This window comes from Aythya marila (assembly GCF_965140915.1).
Source record: "Aythya marila genome assembly, chromosome: Z".
Lineage (NCBI taxonomy): Eukaryota > Metazoa > Chordata > Aves > Anseriformes > Anatidae > Aythya > Aythya marila.
Window position 1 is genome coordinate 31,382,396 of NC_139080.1, and position 20,547 is coordinate 31,402,942.

Here is a 20,547-nt window from a genome sequence, read left to right on the forward strand (position 1 = left end):
ACTGGAAAGAATTTGGCCCCCATACTCTTAACACCCTCCCTTCAGATATTTGTAAACATTGATAAGACCCCCTCTCAGTCTTTTCTTCTCCAAGCTAAACAGACCCAGATCTCTCAACCTCTCCTCATATGAGAGATGCTCCAGTCCTCCGATCATCTTTGTAGCCTTCTGCTGGACTATCTCCAGTAGCTCCATGTCCCTCTTGTCCTGGGGAGCCCAGAACTGGACACAGTACTCCAGGTGAGGCCTCACCAGGGCTAAGTAAAGGGGGAGGATCACTTCCATCAACCTGCTGGTAACACTCTTTCTAATGCACCCCAGGACAGCATTGGCCTTCTTGGTCTCAACACATTGCTGATTCATGGTTACCCAGCTGTTCATGAGGACTTCCAAGTCTTTCTCCACAGTGCTACGTTCCAGCAGATCAGCTCACAACCTGTACTGGTGCATGGGGTTATTCTGCCCTAGGTGCAGGACCCTACATTTGTCTTTGTTGAACTTCATGAGGTTCCCACTGCCCAGTGCTCCAGCCTGTAGAGGACCATCTGAACAGCAGCACAGTCCTCTGGGGTATCAGCCACTCCTCCAAGCTTTGTATCATTTTTGTCCCAAGACATTAAATAGAAATGGACAGTACCATCCTGACCACCCTTAGAATGCATTTGACTAAGTATAGGGATGTGCTCTCCAAAATTTACCTTAAATAACACGAGTGAGGACACCAGTGCATTTTATGTGTAAAAATGAGTTTAAATGCTCAGCACTGTCATTAACTGGGAATGTGCAACAGGCTCAGAGGCACTGAAGGTGCACAGATTCCTTTGGAATGGGGCTGCATATGAGCAGGACATGTAACTGCAAGAAAATTCTTGAAGAGCAGTTGAACATTAAATAAACTCCTTCAACAAAAAATTGTATAGAATCACAGGTTCATAGAATCATTAAGGTTGAAAAAGACTTCCAAGATCATCTGGTTCAACCATCCCCTTCCATCAATATCACCCACTCAACTATGTCCCTAAGCACCACGTCCAATCTTTCTTTAAATACCCCCAGGGACGGTGACTTCACCACTTCGCTAGGCAACACGTTCCAATGCCTGACTGCTCTTTCTGAGAAGAAATGCCCCCTAATTTCCAACCTGAACCTCCCCTGTCACAACTGGAGGAAATTCCTTCTAGTCCTATCACTAGTTATCTGTGAAAAGAGGATAGAAACTATGTTTACTGAGATTGCATCCTGTTGGTTGTTTTGGGAAAAAATTATAATTTTAAACATGAAAATATATTGGAATCAAACAAACAATTCAGTGATGCTTCTTCAAAGGTGGACACTTTCTTGGTAGGCATGCCTAATTGCTGCAATAGCTTTTAGGTGTTCTAATGCACTCAAGTGAATTATGCACCACACTGCTTCTGAATGACACAGCCATTTCTGACTCCATTAATATGGAAGATTTCATCCAAATGCTTTTAAACGATAGCTTCTCTTTATTTGTAATTTCAGACTCTATTGATTTCCTTCTGTTCCCTTCATTATGATTTCAATTGATTACCTTGGCAACTGCAATAACAATGATTGCACTTGACACTGTCTGAGACTCTTGAGATGGTATTTGAATAGGAATGGTATAATTTGGGGAAAAATGCCTACAAGAACCTGCCATTAACAGTACACTTACACTTTACTTTTATTGACTTCCCTCTTTTTCAAACAGGCCCTTGTCAGAGAATCTGTTGCTAGATATTGGTTAGGATTTCAGTGACTCCTTGAAGCTGAAGATTCTTATTAACAAAGAGAGCAGGTTTTATACTATTGGGCTTTTTTCAGCATTCTGACAGGTCAGGGAAATCAGCCTAGATAAAATTTTTCCTTGGTAGTAGGGATACCGAGTCTTTGTAAGGAGTGTTCCTGCCCTACATTTTCTTCCACTACCTGTATTATGTCCTTACACACAAAAGAATTTCAAGTACAAAAGCATTACTTTGGGTTAAAAGTTGAAATGGCTTTATTCAGTTTCAGCAAAGTTTATATATTGTGAAAGAACAATTGCATATGCTTTTCTTAGAGGAAAATAATAATTTAACTTATTTTACATTTATATTCCTCAGTCTATGCATAAACATTTTAGCTTTTAAGAACTGTCCTGAAAGTAAAACAGTAATACAGAACTTCCTAGAATAAGGACATTCTTGTTGTATAAGTCAGTTACCAACTCAACGCTATTATATTAAGTGCATCAGTACAAGGGAAAGTGTGGTTCCATTGGACATATATTACGACCTGATCAAAACAAGCTGCCAAGTTGGTTAGCATTTTAAAGCCTTAAAAGTAGTAACAGTATGCTTCCTGTTAAAGTAATATTATACTGAAGCTCTATTTTCTCACTCAAGTTATATCAGAACTGTATTCATGTCAGAACAAATATCATAAGGAAGAGAATGTAAAGTAAAAGAGGGACATCTTTCTTTGCAAATTGTAAAGGTAATTCACATTTACGAATACAGTATTAAACAGACGCAGCATTGCTTTATTTTGTCACTTTGTTCTTGAACTTTGATTTTGATTTTGTACCATATCACAACAGTATCTTCTGAATAAATATACCTTCTCTGAATGTCAGTCATTTGGTATTTTATAATACTACCATTCCCATTTTCACATGTACTATTTCAATTTCAAAAAAGAAAGAAAGCCCGACCATGAAAATTGACCTTTTTTTCTTAAAAGCTGAGGAATTGGAGGAGATACACAAGAAAAGAATAATTTTAGTAACTGCCCTTCTGTTATGAGTTGTGTCCTTGCAATGACAATCTGTGCTTTTCCTTCCCATCTAATATTTTGCAGGGAAGCTGAAGTTACAATTAGTAGCTATTGATGGCAGTTGATGGCTTGATGTCACAGGTTAAGAGAGGAAAACTGAAAGATGGACATGATCATTTTCTTCAACATGATAGACCCCTTCTGCCATCTGACCAGTGGAATCAAGTATGATGAGAGTCAAGAAAGGTAACTGTAGAGTAATAAATATTTCATGCTATCACCATGCTTTCTACTGAGAATATTTATCCATAATTATCCATATCAAAACTGAAAATGGACCATTACTTTCATCCCTTGCCCTGGTGTGCCAGGAGAGGTAGAAAATTCTTGGATAGCCCAACTCACACTTTGATCTGTATTGACATGAACTTCAACCACACTGAGATTTTCAGAAGTAACTCAGGCTGTTACTTTATCTCTTGTGTCATTCAGGGCACTGCATGTTTTACCTGAACTCACAGGGAAATAGCTTTAGAAACTGTATTAAAGGAGCTCCTGGAAATTTCTGACTCCAGCTGATAAGACAGACTCAAGAAGAAACTATGTAAATGGTCTTTCTATTGATCTGTATAGTTGTTTTAAATGATTAATGAAGACATTTGAGGAGGAGGTTTATTCTGTAAATATTATCTTCTCTTTCAGCCAATAGCTAGATGTTAGAGCCAAGTCAGGAAAGGCTGGTGACATCTATTACTGGGTAGGCAAACTTCAAAAATTCTAAGGTATTTAGGGGAATTCTAAGGTCTTTAGGGGAATTCTAAGGTCTTTAGGGGAATAATCATTTAATAACTACAGCAAGATGCAGTGGAGTCACCATCCCTGGAAGTCTTCAAAAGACGTTTAGATGTAGAGCTTAGGGATATGGTTTAGTGGGGACTGTTAGTGTTAGGTCAGAGGTTGGACTCGATGATCTTGAGGTTTCTTCCAACCTAGAAATTCTGTGATTCTGTGATTCTGTGTGAAAATACATGTAGGATACTGTACAGAGTTGTATGATCATACTGTAGGCAAACAAAACAAAGAAAAATAAAACAAAAAACCCTAAGTCACATGAAAAAACAAATATGTTGTCCAGACACCCTATTTTTATAATTCACTTATTTGTGAATCCTAAAGAATTTCTCAGCCACAGAATCCAAGACGATCCATGGTTTATTATACTATTTTCTGAAACAAATTAAAACAAACAAACAAACAAAAAGTTTAGAAGGATAACTAACTGGAAACCAGTAACATTGTTAGGGAGAAAGAGGGAAAAAAAAGAGAGACAGAAAGACTTAATGGTAGCACCTTGCATCTTCAGATGCAGTATCTTATTGTGATTCTCAACTACCTCAGTGGGGAGGGAAGCAGTACACTGGGGCACTTTAACAATTGTAGAATCATAGAATGGCTTGGGTTGGAAGGAACCTTAAAGATCATCTAACTCCAAAACCTGTGCCATAGGCAGGAATGCCACCCACTAGATCAGGTTGGCCAAGGTCCCAACCAGCCCAGCCTTGAACACCTACAGGGATGGGGCATCCACAAATTCTCTAGGCAACATGTTCTAGAACCTTAGTACCCTTAGTGAAGAATTGCCTCCTAATGTCTCATCTAAATCTATCCTGTTTTAGTTTAAGACCATTCCCCCTTGCTCCTATCAGAGGTGGTGGTTAGTGTTTCAAATCTAATCGGAGGCCAGTGACTAGTGTTGTACCTCAGAGGTCAATACTGCATCCAGTCTTGTTTAACATTCTCATTAAAGGTCTGGATGATTGGGCAGAATGTATCCTCAGCTAGTCTGCTGATGACACAAAACTGAGGAAGGAGTAGCTGATATCTCAGAGGACCATGCTGCCATCCAGAGGGACTTGGACAGACTGGAGAAATGGATGATAGGAACCTTAAGAAGTCCAACCAGAGTTGAACCAACCAAAAGTCCTTCACCTGTGGAGGAAAAACCAACCAGCACCACCACCACCAACAAAAGGCAACAGTACATGTTGAGGGCCACACAGCTGGAAAAGAACCTGGAAGAGAAGCATATGTGTGTTCTGGTAGACACCAGGTTGAACATGAATCAGCGATGTGCCCTTGCTATGAAGAAGGCTAATGAAATCCTGGGCTGCATTAGGCAAAGTATTCCCACCAGATCAAGAGAGATGAACCTTCCACTCTCTACTCAGCATTGATGAGACCACAACTGGAGTTCTGTGTCCAAATCTGGGTCCCCCACGAAAAGAGAGACATAGACTTACTGGAAAGTGTCTAACGGAAGGCAACCAAGAAGGGGCTGGAAGGCTCCGGGGGATCTCATCAGTGTGTAAAAATACCTGAAGAGAGGATACAATGAGGCTGGAACTAGGCTCTTTTCATTGGTGCCAAGTGACATGACAAAAAGCAATATCAACAAACTGAAACATAGGAGGTTCCATCTGAACACCAGGAAACACTTCTTTACTGTGAATGTAACTGAACACTGGCAAAGAGTGCCCAGAGATCATGGAGTCTCCCTCCTCGGAGGTAGTCAAAAGCCACCTGCACATGGTCCTGGGCAGCCTTCTCTGGGTATCTCTGCTTGAGCTGTGAGGTTGAACCAGATGAGCTTCACAGATTCCTTCCAATTTCAACCATTCTGTGATTCTGTAAATATTCTGTGAAAAGATGTGCAGGCGAAGGAGAAGCCAGGAGTAACAAAGATGGGAGGTGGAGGGCAAGCTAGGCAGAAAAAGGATTAAAAGAGTCTGGTCTTGTGTGGAACAGGTCCAGTAACATGTTTAGTACTCTTCTGTACAGAGTGTTTACTGAGCAGTCTGTCCTATCTTCTTATATCTTATTAAATATTTTCCTAATGATCTCTCTGTGTAATCTCACACCCCATCCATGTGTGTTTGTGCTACAAGGAATGAGTGCTAGCTACTGGTGAGACCTGTGTTTGTGAGTGAAATCTGGTGCCAGTACTAGCACCAAAACAGGGCAGTAGGTGCCCCTGACCCAGTGTCAGCTATTGTGTGTGTGTGTGTGTGGAGCTTAACATCAGGAGCTGGAGGGGCCTAGAAGCACCCCTAGAAGGTGTTTTGAAGTATTTGTACCTGGAGTGCCAGCTACTGGGGACACTGGGATGATAGACTGGGGGCTGACTACAGGAGTCAGACTGTGGGTGTAGGCGCTTTTGGCCTGCAGTACCAGCTATTGTAGCGAATGTGGCAGGGTGTCTCTGCCTCCAGCCAGTGGAGTGGGAATGGTGTGTGCATCCTGAAACCAGCTATTGGGGGGACTGGTGTGAACGAGGGACTCAGCACTGCCAGCTGGAGAAGTAATGTGGGTCACAGACCATGTGCCTGCTGCCAGCCTCTTGGACAAGAGAGCTGTCTGCTTATGTTTCATGTGAGACCTTAACACAGGTGAAGTTGAAGGCAGTGCCTTGTCTGTGGCAGCCTGTATGACTGGCTGTGTCAGTGTCAAGTGCATCCCTGTTCCTGTTCCTGTTCCTGTTCCTGTTCCTGTTCCTGTTCCTGTTCCTGTTCCTGTTCCTCTTCCTCTTCCTCTTCCTCTTCCTCTTCCTCGTCCTCGTCCTCTTCCTCTTCCTCTTCCTCTTCCTCTTCCTCTTCCTCTTCCTCTTCCTCTTCCTCTTCCTGCCCCTCTCCTTCTCCCCTTCCCTCTCCCCCTCGCTTTCTTGTTTTTTTCTCCCTTTTTCTCTTCTTCTCCACCCTCTCTCTCTCTCAGATACACATTCAGAATTGCTACTGGTTGAACCTGCAAAAGGGTCAGTGGTAATTGCATCCCTCAGACTGGGCAGAGAACACAAATCCCCAGGCACTAGGCTGGGTTCCAACAGCCCAACTGGAGGGACTCCTGGCCCAGAGCAACTGGAAAACATGGCAACACTCTTAACATCGCTTAATAGATATTACAAAACCTCCAGTCCTCTTCAAAGTGCACCAGCTGTATCCATTAACCTACATGCATCTTGGTGCTTGCCCTTATACAAGGGCAAGACCCAGATTTTGCCTCTTAGTCACTAGGCAATGTCAAAATGTCTGCATCATATATCGAGTCCTTTAGCTGCTGCTTTTTTTCTATCACAAAGTGATTGTATGGATTATTGTTATGAAAATGACTAGAGTTGATCATTTTTTATTTTTTGATAGCTAAACAGGGACCAATTTACCAATTTTCTCTTTACAACCTCTTTAACTCAGTCTTCACTGCCGGTCAGAATTCCTACCTCTTGTTTCCCTGAACCTCTAAGCAAAGACTGGAGAAACAAAGTCCCTGTCACTGTAAAAGAATCACAGAATCACAGAATTTCTAGGTTGGAAGAGACCTCAAGATCATCGAGTCCAACCTCTGACCTAACACTAACAGTCCCCACTAAACCATATCCCTAAGCTCTACATCTAAACGTCTTTTATAAACTTCCAGGGATGGTGACTCCACCACTTCCCTGGGCAGCCTGTTCCAATGCCTCACAACCCTTTCGGTAAAGAAGTTCTTCCTAACATCCAACCTAAAACTCCCCTGGTGCAACTTAAGCCCATTCCCCCTCATCCTGCCACCAGGCACATGGGAGAATAGACCAACCCCCACCTCGCTACAGCCTCCTTTAAGGTACCTGTAAAGAGCAATAACGTCACCCCTGAGTCTCCTCTTCTCCAGGCTGAACAAGCCCAGCTCCTTCAGCCGCTCCTCGTAGGACTTGTTCTCCAGGCCCCTCACCAGCTTCGTCGCCCTTCTCTGCACCCGCTCAAGCACCTCGATGTCCTTCTTGTAGTGAGGGGCCCAAAACTGAAGACAGTACTTGAGGTGCGGCCTCACCAGAGCCGAGTACAGAGGGACAATCACCTCCCTTTCCAACCACTCATCTCCCAGCCTGTAGCTCTGCTTGGGGTTATTGCAACCCAGGTGGAGGACCCGGCACTTGGCCTTGTTGAAATTCATGCAGTTGACCTCAGCCCATCGGTCCAGCCTATCCAGATCCTCCTGCAGAGCTTTCCTACCCTCAAGCAGATCGACATATGCACCTAGCTTGGTGTCATCTGCAAACTTACTGAGGGTGCACTCAGTGCCCTTGTCCAGATCATCGATGAAGATATTAGAGAGGACCGGCCCCAGCATTGAGCCCTGGGGAACGCCACTAGTGACTGGCCTCCAGCTGGACTTGACTCCATTCACCACGACTCTTTGGGCCCGGCTATCCAGCCAGTTTCTAACCCAACGAAGCGTGTGCCAGTCCAAGCCAAGAGCAGCCAGTTTCTTGAGGAGAATGCTGTGGGAGACGGTGTCAAAAGCCTTGCTGAAGTCAAGGTAGACCACATGCACAGCCTTTCCCTCATCCACCCAGCGCGTCACTTTCTTATAGAAGGACATCAGGTTAGTCAAGCAGGATCTGCCTTTCATAAACCCATGCTGACTGGGCCTGATTGCCTGCTTGCCCTGCAATTGCTGCATGATGACTCTCAAGAGGATCTGCTCCATGAGCTTCCCTGGCACTGAGGTCAAACTCACAGGCCTGTATTTTCCCACGTCTGCCCTCCGACGCTTCTTGTAGATGGGCGTCATGTTTGCTAGCCGCCAGTCAACTGGGACCTCCCCTGATAGCCAGGACTGCTGATAAATGATGGATAGTGGCTTGGCCAGCTCCTCTGCCAGTTTTCTCAGTACCCTTGGGTGGATCCCATCCGGCCTCATTGACTTATGCACTTCCAAGTGCCTTACCAGGTCACCAACCAGTTCTTCATGGATAGTGGAAGGCATTAAGCACCTCAGCCTTTTCCTCATCTCTTGTAACTGTTTCTCCCCGCATCCAGTAAAGAATGGAGATTCCCCTTAGTCCTCCTTTTTGTGTTGATGTATTTATAAAAACATTTTTTTTTATCTTTAACAGCAGTAGCCAGATTGAGCTCCAGATGAGCTTTGGCCTTTCTAATTTTGTCCCTGCACAGCATCGCAACATCCTTATAGTCCTCCCTAGTGGCCTGTCCACTTTTCCAAAGATTACAAACCCTCTTTTTTCTCCTAAGCTCAAGCCACAATTCTCTGTTCAGCCAGGCTGGTCTTCTTCTCCGCCAGCTCGTCTTTGGGCACGTGGGGACAGACCATTCCTGCACCATTAAGATTCCCCTCTTGAAGAGCGCCCAGCCTTCCTGGACCCCTCTGCCCTTCAGAACTGCCTCCCAAGGGATTCTACCAACCAGTGTCCTCAGCAGCTCAAAGTCAGCCCTCCGGAAGTCCAATACAGTGGTTTTACTGGTCCCCTTCCTGGCCTCGCCAAGAATAGAGAACTCCACCATTTCGTGGTCACTCTGCCCAAGACAGCTCCTGACAATCACATCCTCCACCAGTCCTTCTCTGTTTCTGAAGAGAAGGTCTAGCGGGGCGCCACCCCTGGTAGGTTCACTAACCAGCTGCGTCAGGAAGCTATCTTCCACGCTCTCCAGACACTTCCTAGACTGCTTTCTCAGGGCTGTGTTGTGCTTCCAGGATATGTCAGGGAAGTTGAAGTCCCCCACGAGAACAAGCGCTGAAGATTTCGCAACTTCTGTCAGCTGCCTGTAGAACTCCTCATCTGTCTCCTCGTCCTGGTTTGGCGGTCTATAACAGACCCTGACCAGGACGCTAGCCTTGTTGTCCCTGCCGATCCTAACCCAAAGGGACTCGACCTTGTCATTCCCAGCCTTGAGTTCTACAACATCGAAAGACTCTCTAATATAGAGAGCCACACCACCACCCCTTCTGTGCTGCCTGTCCCTTCTGAAGAGCTTATAGCCAGTCTTTGCAGCACTCCAGTCATGAGACAGGTCCCACCACGTCTCCATGATGGCAACCAAGTCGTAGCCTGCCTGCTGCACGATGGCTTCCAGCTCCTCCTGTTTGTTACCCATGCTGCGTGCATTGGTGTAAATGCACTTCAGCTGGGCATTTACCTTATCCCCCGGCCTTGCTATTGTTCCCCCTGGAACAGCTTCAACAATCCTTGCTTCAGCCCCAGAAGAAGAGCAGGCTCAAGATGACCTGAGGAAATTGAACACGTGCAAATCTATGGAGCCCATTGACATGCATCCTAGGGTCTTGAGGGAACTAACTCGTAGTTGCCAAGCCACTCTCCACCACGTAAGAAAAGTCCTGGTAGTCAGATGAAGTCAGATGAAGGGTAGAAAGGAAGACCTGGGGAACTACAGATAAGTGAGCTTATCTGTAAGCCTTCTGTGCCTGGCAAGATCATGGAACTGATCATCCTGGAAGCAATGTCAAGGCATATGCAAGACCAGGAGGTGATCCAGGACAGTCAGCATGGATTCACCAAGGGCAAATTGTGCCTGACCAATCTGGTGGCCTTCTGTGATAGCGTGGCTTCATCAGTTGATAAGGGAATACTGACCAGTGTCATCTACCTGGACTTCTGCAAGGTCTTTGAAGCTGTTGCACAGGATGTCTTTATATCTAAATTGGGGAGATATGGATTTAATGGGTGGACTGTTCAGTGAATAAGGAAATGGCTTGAAGGCCACACACGGAGGGTGGTGGTCAATGGCTCTATATCCAGGTGGAGGCAAGTGACTAGTGGTGTCCCTCAGGGATCTGTCTTGGGACCAGCACTGTTTGATATCTTTGTCAAAGACATAGAGAATGGGATTGAGTGCAAGTTTGTAAATGACACCAAACTGAGTAGTGCAACCGATAAAACAGAAGGAAAGGATGCCATCCAAAATGAGCTAGACAAGCCTGAAAAGAGGGCCCATGTGAACCTGATGAGGTTGAACCTGACCCAAGTGCAAGGTGCTGCACCTGGGTCAGGGCAATCCCAGACAGGAATACAGACTGGGAGAAGAACTCACTCAGAGCAGCCTTGCAGAAAAAAAACTTGGGGGTTCTGGTGGACAAAAGGCTTGACATGAGCCAGCAGTGTGTACTTGCAACCAAAAAGGCCAACTGCATCCTGGGCTACATCAAAAGAGGAGTGAACAGCAGGTGGAGTGAGGTGATTGTCCCCCTCTACTCTGTCCTCATGAAAACCCACTTGAAGTGCTGCATCCATCTCTGAGATCCCAAATACAAGAAGGATGTGGAGCTGTTAGAGTGGCTTCAGAAGAGGGCTATGAAGTTGATTAGAGGGCTGAAGCATCTCTTCTTTGAAGACAGGCTGCAAGAGCTGGTGATGTTCAGCCTGAAGGATAGAAGGTTCCAGGAAGACTTCATTGAAGCCTTTCAGTACTTAAAGGGAGCTTATAGCATAGATGGAGAATAACTTTTTACTGAGGCAGATAATGGTAGGAACAAGGGAAATGGTCCTAAATTAAAGAGGGGAGATTTAGATGAGACATTAGGAGGAAATTTTTCACTTATAGGGTGGTGAGGCTCTGGAACATGTTGCCTAGAGAATTTGTCAATGCCCCATACCCGGAGGAGGTCAAGACCATTTTGGAAAAGGTACTTGGCAATTTGATCTGGTGAATAGCTTTCTTGCCCATGGCAGGGAGGTTGGAATTAGATGATCTTTAAGGTCCCTTCCAACCCATGTTATTCTATGATTCTATGGTTCTATAATATTTACCATACATAAAGGAACTCTATAGTGAATTCATATGTAATATGGAGCTGTACCTCAGTGAAGAAGGGAAAGATGTGAAAACATGTTAATAAACATTCAGAAAAGAGTCCAAGTAGATCCCAAGAGGAAGAAGACATCAATACAAATGTCATATGTTAAATGTGTTGAAACGTGCAGCCACCCCCTCCAGTTGCTCCAGCCCAGGACCACTCCTGCTTATTTGTTGGGGCCCAGCCTTTTGCCTGAGAACCTTGGGTCTCTTCCTAGACTGCAGGACACAGCTGCTGCATTCCCTTTTGTGGACCCCCAGAAGCCAGAACTGGGCACATGGGCTGTGACCTGCAGACCTGCTCCAGTAGCATGTGTGTAACCCTCAGTTGCCTCACTCGTGCCAGTCCCCAGAAGTAGCTGGTTTGGGAGCACACACTGCTCCTGCCCCTGCGGAAGTAGGAGACCATAGTCACTCCAGTAGCTGGCACCAGCCTTCACTCACATGCATACAGGAGTCACCAGCAGCTAGCACATTGTCCTTGCTGCATGCATACAGAAAAGAGAGAAATTATGAATATGCAAATGGATGGATAAGAGAAGATTTAAGGAAATGTAAGAAGATAGGACAGACTGTGGTGAATAGCTGCAGGATTTGGCCAGACAAACATACTGACTGGCCCTGTTCTATGTGTGACTGGCCCTTTTATAACCTTTTCTAGCTATGCTCCCTTCTTGTGGTTCAACCTGGCAGGCATCTAAGTACCACAAGGCTATTTGCTCATTCCTTTGCCACCCCCACAGTGGGATGGGAGAGAGAACTGAAAATAGGTAAAACTTGTGGGTTGAGACAAAGACAGTTTAATAGGACAGAAAATGAAGGATGATGATGATGATGGTAATAATGCATGTATAATTATATAGTTTACATAATATTACTATATTTTTACATTATTATGATTATGTATATATACTTTATATATACATGTATATATTATGATGTGTGTGTGTGTACATATATATATATACAAAGCAAGTAATGCACAATGCCATTGTTCACCACCCACTGATCAATGCCCAGACAGTCCCTGTGCAGTGGCTGTTCCCCCCTCCCCTCCCCATCCCCCACCAACTCACCAGCTTCTTTTTATTTCCTTTTTTTTATTTGTACTGGGTCTGGCTGGGAAGTTAACTTTCCCTGAAGCAGCCCATACAGTGCTGTGCTCTGCATTTGTAGCCAGAACAGCCATGGTATCACACCAGTATTGTGTCTGCTGCTGAGCAGTGCTGGCACAGTATCAGTACTCTCTCTAACCCTCCTAAGAGGTGGGCAAAAATGTGAGAAAAAGAAACATCACCAGGGCAGCTGACCTAAACCAACCAAAGGGATATTCCATACCATATGATGTCACACTCAGCAATAAAAGGTAGAAACAGGAAGAAGAGGGGAGGGGTGGGCTCTCGTGAAAACGTTGGTCCTCCTCATGAACACCAGCTATGTGCATTGAGGCCCTGCTTCAAGGACATTGTCAAGCATCATTCATTTGTGGGAAGTAGAGACTAATTTCTTTCCTCTGCACTTCCACATAGCCTTTATTTGTTTATTTATTTTCTTTTGTTGTTTTCCTTTCTCCCTCCCTTTTTCCCTTTCCCTTTTTTTCCCCTTTAGTTAAATTGTTTAGTTAATAATAATCTTTTCTTAATAATAAAAATTATTTTTCCTTTAATTAAATAATCCTTATCTCAACCCATGAGTTGTTCTTTACTTTACTTCACAGAATCACAGAATTTTCTAGGTTGGAAGAGACCTCAAGGTCATCGAGTCCAACCTCCAACCTAACGCTAACAGCCCTCCACTAAACCATATCCATAAGCTCTACATCTAAACGTCTTTTGAAGACTTCCAAGGATGGTGACTCCACCACTTCCCTGGGCAGCCTGTTCCAATGCCTCACAACCCTTTCAGTGAAGAAGTTCTTCCTAACATCTAGCCTAAAACTCCCCTGGCTCAACTTAAACCCATTCCCCCTCGTCCTGTCACCAGGCACGTGGGAGAACAGGCCAACCCCCACCTCGCTACAGCCTCCCTTGAGGTACCTAAAAAGAGCGATAAGGTCGCCCCTGAGCCTCCTCTTCTCCAGGCTGAACAAGCCCAGCTCCCTCAGCCGCTCCTCGTAGGACTTGTTCTCCAGGCCCCTCACCAGCTTCGTCGCCCTTCTCTGCACCCGCTCAAGCACCTCGATGTCCTTCTTGTAGCGAGGGGCCCAAAACTGAACACAGTACTCGAGGTGCGGCCTCACCAGAGCTGAGTACAGGGGGACGATCACCTCCCTAGCCCTGCTGGTCACGCTGTTCCTAATACAAGCCAGGATGCCGTTGGCCTTCTTGGCCACCTGAGCACACTGCTGGCTCATATTCAGCCGACTGTCCACCATCACTCCCAGGTCCTTCTCTGCCTGGCAGCTCTCCAACCATTCCTCTCCCAGCCTGTAGCTCTGCTTGGGGTTATTGCGCCCCAGGTGCAGGACCCAGCACTTGGCCTTGTTAAACTTCATGCAGTTGACCTCAGCCCATCGGTCCAGCCTATCCAGATCCTCCTGCAGAGCTTTCCTACCCTCAAGCAGATCGACACACGCACCTAACTTGGTGTCATCTGCAAACTTACTGAGGGTGCACTCGATGCCCTCATCCAGATCATCGATGAAGATATTAAAGAGGACCGGCCCCAGCACCGAGCCCTGGGGGACGCCACTAGTGACTGGCCTCCAGCTGGACTTGGCTCCATTCACCACGACTCTTTGGGCCCGGCTATCCAGCCAGTTTCTAACCCAACGAAGCGTGCGCCAGTCCAAGCCAAGAGCAGCCAGTTTCTTGAGGAGAATGCTGTGGGAGACGGTGTCAAAAGCCTTGCTGAAGTCAAGGTAGACCACATCCACAGCCTTTCCCTCATCCACCCAGCGCGTCACTCTGTCATAGAAGGAGATCAGGTTCGTCAGGCATGACCTGCCTTTCATAAAGCCATGCTGACTGGGCCTGATCGCCTGCTTCCCCTTCAAGTGCTGCATGATGACTCTCAGGAGGATCTGCTCCATGAGCTTTCCTGGCACTGAGGTCAAACTGACAGGCCTGTAGTTTCCTGGGTCAGCCCTCCGGCCCTTCTTGTAGATGGGCGTCACGTTTGCTAGCCGCAAACTAGCAAACTACTTCTTCCCCTCCTCATCTAAGGAGGGGGAGTGAGAGAGTGGTTGTGGTGTTTAGCTGCCTAGCACGGTAAAACCACCACATTATTCCAAAGGATGTCATATGTTTTTGAATACCCTTTTGGTTAGATGGGTCAACTGTTCTCTCCCAGCTTCTTAGTTCTGTTCTCTCCCTGCTTCTTGTGTACGCCCAGCTTCTTCACTGGCAGGGCAGGACAAGAAGCTGAAAAGTCCTTGACACTGCGTAAGCATTGCTCTGCAACAACTAAACCACCCATGTGTTATCAGCATAATTTTTCTCCTAAATCCAAAACATGACACATACAAGCTCCCATGAAGAAAATTAGCTCTATCACAGCCAAAAACAGAATACAACTCTTTGTTACTCCTGGTCCATCTTCCCCCCACACACCCCTCAAGAATTTTCAGGGCTCTGCAGTTTCTTTACCCTCCCAGTCCACATTATTGCATTGTTGCATTACAGTCCCTTGTTGCATTGGAAAAGGTCCTTGACCTTGATACTCTTAAAGGAGTAGACACTCTCCTTCTCTGTACCCTTACATTGTATTCTTTCTGGCAGAGAACTCCAGATGCTGACAATTCACAGCACTTGCTCCCTCAAAATGTTTGGATCTAGAAAAGCAGAGGAGAATGGTAAGTATTCCCACAGGGGAAGGGATACTAACTAAGAAGTATGTGCCTAAAATTTTTAGTTATATGACTTTTTTTTTTTTTTTTTTTCCTGCTTCTGTGACAATTACACCTGGACTAATATAGTTTAGTATCAGGTTTTCAGTTCTGTTAACAATAGTGCATTTGCTTTACTTTACACATCCTTGACAGACTGCCAGAAGAGGAAATTTGCATCAGAGCCAGCTGGTCAAAAGAATCATAGATGCCTGGAATGGCTTGGATTGGAAGGGACCTTAAAGATCATTTAACTCCAACCTCTCTGCCATAGGCAGGGATGCCACCCTCTAGATCAGGTTGGCCAAGGTGCCAGTCAACCTGCCCTTGAACACTTCTAAGGATGGAGCATCCAGAACAATGAAGGAGGTGGTGTCCTACTGTGTTTAGCACTGGTGTGGCCTCACTTTGAATATTATGTGTAGTTCTGAGCTCCACATTATAAAAAGGATATCAAGATTCTTGAATGTGTCCAGATGACGACAACAAAGCTGGAAAAAGGATTGGAGGGCACGTCCTATGAGGAGAGGTTGAGGACACTTGTGCTGCCTAGCCTGGAGAAAAGGGAGCTAAGAAGTGGCCACATTACTCTCTACAACTTCCTGAAGAGGGGAATCAGAGAGGGAGGTGCTGTTCTCTTCTCTCCAGTAAGTGATGACAGGACACAAGGGAACAGCACAAAGCAGTACCAGGGGAAGGTCAGACTGGATATTAAGAAAAAAGATTTTTACCATGAGTGTGGTTTAACATTGGAACAGGCTTCCTAGCAAGGTGGTTGATACCCCATGCCTGTCAGTGTTCAAGAGTCATTTGGATGATACCCTTAATAACATGCTTTAATTTTTGGTTACCTCTGAAGCAGTCAGGACAAGATGATTTTTGAAGGTCACTTCGAACTAAATTATTGTAATTCTATTTATAATAATTCTAATTGTAATACTAACTTTAATTCTACCTACTATTTAAGGTGGCCGTCCTTTGTATTCATAAGCAAGATTTTAAGCGTAACATCAAGAAATTCAAAAAGTTTATTACAGGAAATAAATAAGTTTTGGAAGTTATGTAAGACAAGTATATTGAAAAGACTTCACCCCCTAGAACATCTTGATTTTCTTCAGTTTTTCCAATTTCTTCATTTTCTTTCTCCAGTTATCTCCATTCTTTATTGTTTTATACTGTTTCTCCTCTTCTACCTATATTTTCCTTTCCTCTCTTCCATTTTCTTATTCTTGTGTCTGTTATTTTTGCAGTTCTTCTTTCTCTTCTTCATCTGGATCCACTTCAGCATTTACTGAAGTTATTGCATGAAACCTCTGGATAAAGGGAAGCCAATGTACTTTACAAGATTGTAGGACAATGGTGCCTGAAGCCTGTAATAATGTAAGAGGAAGTAATTCATTCTCATTAGGACTATAGTAACAAGGCAGTAGAACTGCCCGCTTGGAAAATCCTCCAGACCTGGAAGTCTGCTTGCTCTGTTTGGAAACTTTTTTTTTCTTTTTTTTTTCCAAGTTGATTGAGCTTGAGTGAGTAAGCTTCACCTGAACAAGCTCAAAAGCTTGTTCAGGTAAAGATTTCTTGGTTCTGCCTCATTTCCATTTGATGGTTGATATTTCTTATTCTCTTTCTTAAAAAAAAAAAAAAAAAAAAGGACAAATTATTGAATTTCATTCAGTCTTGACAAGCTGCTGACTGCACTAGAGAGTATCACTTCCTGAATAGCATCCTAACATTTAAAAAATGAACCTAAAGGTACACTTTGTCTAACATTTGGTGATGGAGCAATCATAGTATCTAACCATGTTGACTTCTACACTTTACCCAAAATTACAAATCAAGCTATTTTTTTTTCTTTTCAACTACTTTTTTTTCATACTGTGCTTTGGTCTGAATATGTATTACAAATTTTGTTGGGTAAATAAATTTCTATTTGATTTTGGTACATAGTAATCTAATTAAAGAAAAATGAAATAATCTTACATAGTGGCAAAATTATTGAGAAAAACAAACAAACAAAAAAAACAGTAAACTTTGCTTGGTGGAATGAAAAGGTTGTTATAAAACTATTTCTCAATTTCAGGGCAGTACTTGCTCTGAATATGTAGCTTAAAATGTATTTAAGAAGTTAATGGATTTAGCTGACTATAATTATGGCTGATGGGAAAAACAGATTGAAGCTGGCACAATAAAGTATCTCATTCATTTGTGCAGTTTTTTAATGCTTCCTTCTGTGGTCATGAGTTGTCTAATCAGGTATCTACATGGACTTTGTGCAGATGTGTGTAATGGATGTCATGAACTCTCTTGGAGTGATTCCCCTTATGAAACATGCTCAATTATGTGAAAAGCTGCGAATCAAAGAAATTAATCCTAAAATACCACTTTAAGGAGCTTTGAGAGCTGAAGAATTATGCTTCCTTTCAGTTGCTTAGTTTGGAAAAGTAAAAGTGCTGGAAAGCTCTAGCAGCAACCACTGCGTCTTTTTTTCTCTTCCCAAAGACTACCTCAACACTTCATAATACTTCTGTCTGAGACCCCAGTCAGCTATTCCTTCACTTTTCAACTCATCTTCCTCTTGCACCAAAAAAAAAAAAATTAAAAAAATGTGGGATTCCTTCCCCAATCCATCCCCCCCCCCCCAAAAAAAAAAAAAAAAAAAAAAAAGAAAAAGAAAAAGAAACTGAACCCCCATAAAAGCAAATATGTTAGCATTGTGTTTTTATTTATTTTTTTCTCTCACTTTCATCATATTCTCACCTAAATGTCAGCTAACTTTTCTTGGTACAAGTGGCTCAGTCACTCCTGCTCCTTCTGCTGGTGTTTTGTTTCTACCCAACCCTTCCAATACAGCAGCTTAGATAAGGCAGGTTCTTCTGAACAAGAACAAGCACCACTCCCACCCCTCCACCCCTCCCCATCTCATATTGTGAAGTAAATAGTGCATCAAGCATGGCATTGCTAGCTCGGCAAGGGAAGTGATTGTACCACTTTGCTCTGGTGTGGCCTCATCTTGAGTACTGTGTGCAGTTTTGGGTGCCACAGTATAAAATCTCATCGTGGTCCACAGCTTCCTTAGGAGGGGAGTGGAGGGGCAAGCACTGATCTCTTCTTTCTGGTGACCAGTGATAGGACCCAAGGGAATGACTTGAAGTTGCAACAGGGGAGGTTCAGCCTGGATATCAGGGAAAGGTGAAAGGGTCTTCACTGAGAGGATGATTGGGTACTGCAATAGGTCCCCACAGTGAAGTGGTCACAGCACTGAGATGACTGGAGTTCAAGAAACATTTGGACAACACACTCAGACATAGGGTCTGATTTATTTGGGTGACCTGAGAACTGGACTCAGTGATTCTTGTGGGTCCCTTCCAACTCAGGATATGATATGATTATATGAAATGAATGGGACAAGACTTCTTTTTCCTATCAGGTTTCCTGGAACTGACCTCTATCTCATGGCTGAAGTTGTCAGTGTGAAGATACCTCCCTTCCTTGTTGTACTTGGCCACTAATGATGGGCTGTATACCTGGAGAAGATCTCACCCAACAAGATCCCTTTTAGTCCCTTGAGCAACTCCTGTATTGCCTGAAGCAAGCCCTTATATTTTGGGTCATGCACACAGCTGCAATGCAGAAAGGTGACCTAGAGCATGTGGACAGACAAAACATGGAACAGTGTGAAATGTCAAAATGCATGTTGGAGTTTTAGAAACAAGATAAATTTGCCCACTTTCATTATAATTGCATTCATTAAGGTAAAGCATTTGCACACATATATATAACCACACACGCATATATACATGAGATATATCTCTTATATACATAAAGTATATCACATATATATATATGAGATATATATCTTATATACATAAGATATGTACATATGTATATATGTATGATATGTCTATAAGGTATATATACATACATATATCTCAAGCTTTGGCAGACTAGAAAGGTGGGCCTGTGCAAACCTTACGAAGTCCAAGAAGGACAAGTGCAAGGTCCTGTATTTGGACTGGTACAATCCTAAGCACAAATACAGGCTGGACAGAGAATGTACTGAGAGCAACCCTGAGGAGAAGGACCTGGGGTTGTCAGTTGAAAAGAAATTCAACATAATCTGTCCATGTGTGTTTGCATCCCAGAAAACCAGCTGTATCCTGGGCTGCATCAAAAGAAGTGTGGCCAGCAGGTCGAGTGAGATGATTCTCCCCTTCTCTGCTTTTATGAGACCCCACCTGGAGTGCTGTGTTAAACTCTGCATACCTGAGCACATGGAAGTATTAGAACAAACCCAGAGGAGATCTACAAACATGATTAGAGGGCTGGAGCACCTATCCTAAGAAGACAGGCTCTGGGGAGAATTTTGCCTGGGAATTTTGTCAGGGAGTGTAGTGATAGGACAAGGAGTAATGGCTTTAAACTAAAATAGGGGAGATTTAGAATAGATATAAGGAAAACATTCTTTACTCTGAGAGTCATGAGTCACTGGAACAGGTTGACCATAGAAGCTGGGGATGCCCCATCTCTGGAAGTTCTTAAGGACAGGTTGGATGGGGCTTTGAGTAACCTGGTGTAGTGGAAGGTGTCCCTCCCTATGACAGGGATTGGAATTAGATGATCTTTAGAGTCCCTTCCAACACAAACCATTCTATGATTCTCTGATTCTGTAATATATACAAAATATATGTATAAATGTATATATGTGTCTATATATACACATGAAATATACATACATGAAATATATCAATATAATTTATATGAAATATAAAATATGTGTGTGTGTGAGTGTGAGAATATGTATATATGCAAGTACATGTATGTATATACAGAGAGAGAAAAATATAAGACCATTTCCTTAATGAGAAGACGAAAAGCCTTACTGGGTGAGATCTTCTCCATATACATATAGACATAGACAAAATTGGCTAGAAGTGGCTAAGAAGTCCAACAGCATCCCAGCTTGTATCAAGAACTTTGTAATCAGCAGGACCAGGGAGGTGATCATCCCCCTGTACTCTGCTTTAGTGAGGCTGGACCTTTATTACTGTATTCAGTTTTGGGTCCCTCACTTCAAGAAAGACAAAGAGGCCCTGAAGCATGTTCAGAGAAGGACTACAAAACTGGTGAAGGGCCTGGAACACAAATCTTATAACGAGTGGCTGAGGGAGCTGAGGTTGTTTAGTCTGGAGAAGAGGATGCTCAGGGGAGTTTATTGCACTCTAAAACTAACTGAAAGAAAGGTGCAGGGAGCTGGAGATTGACCTCTTCTCACAAGTGACTACTGATAGGACAAGAAGGAAGGCCTCCAGTTGTGAC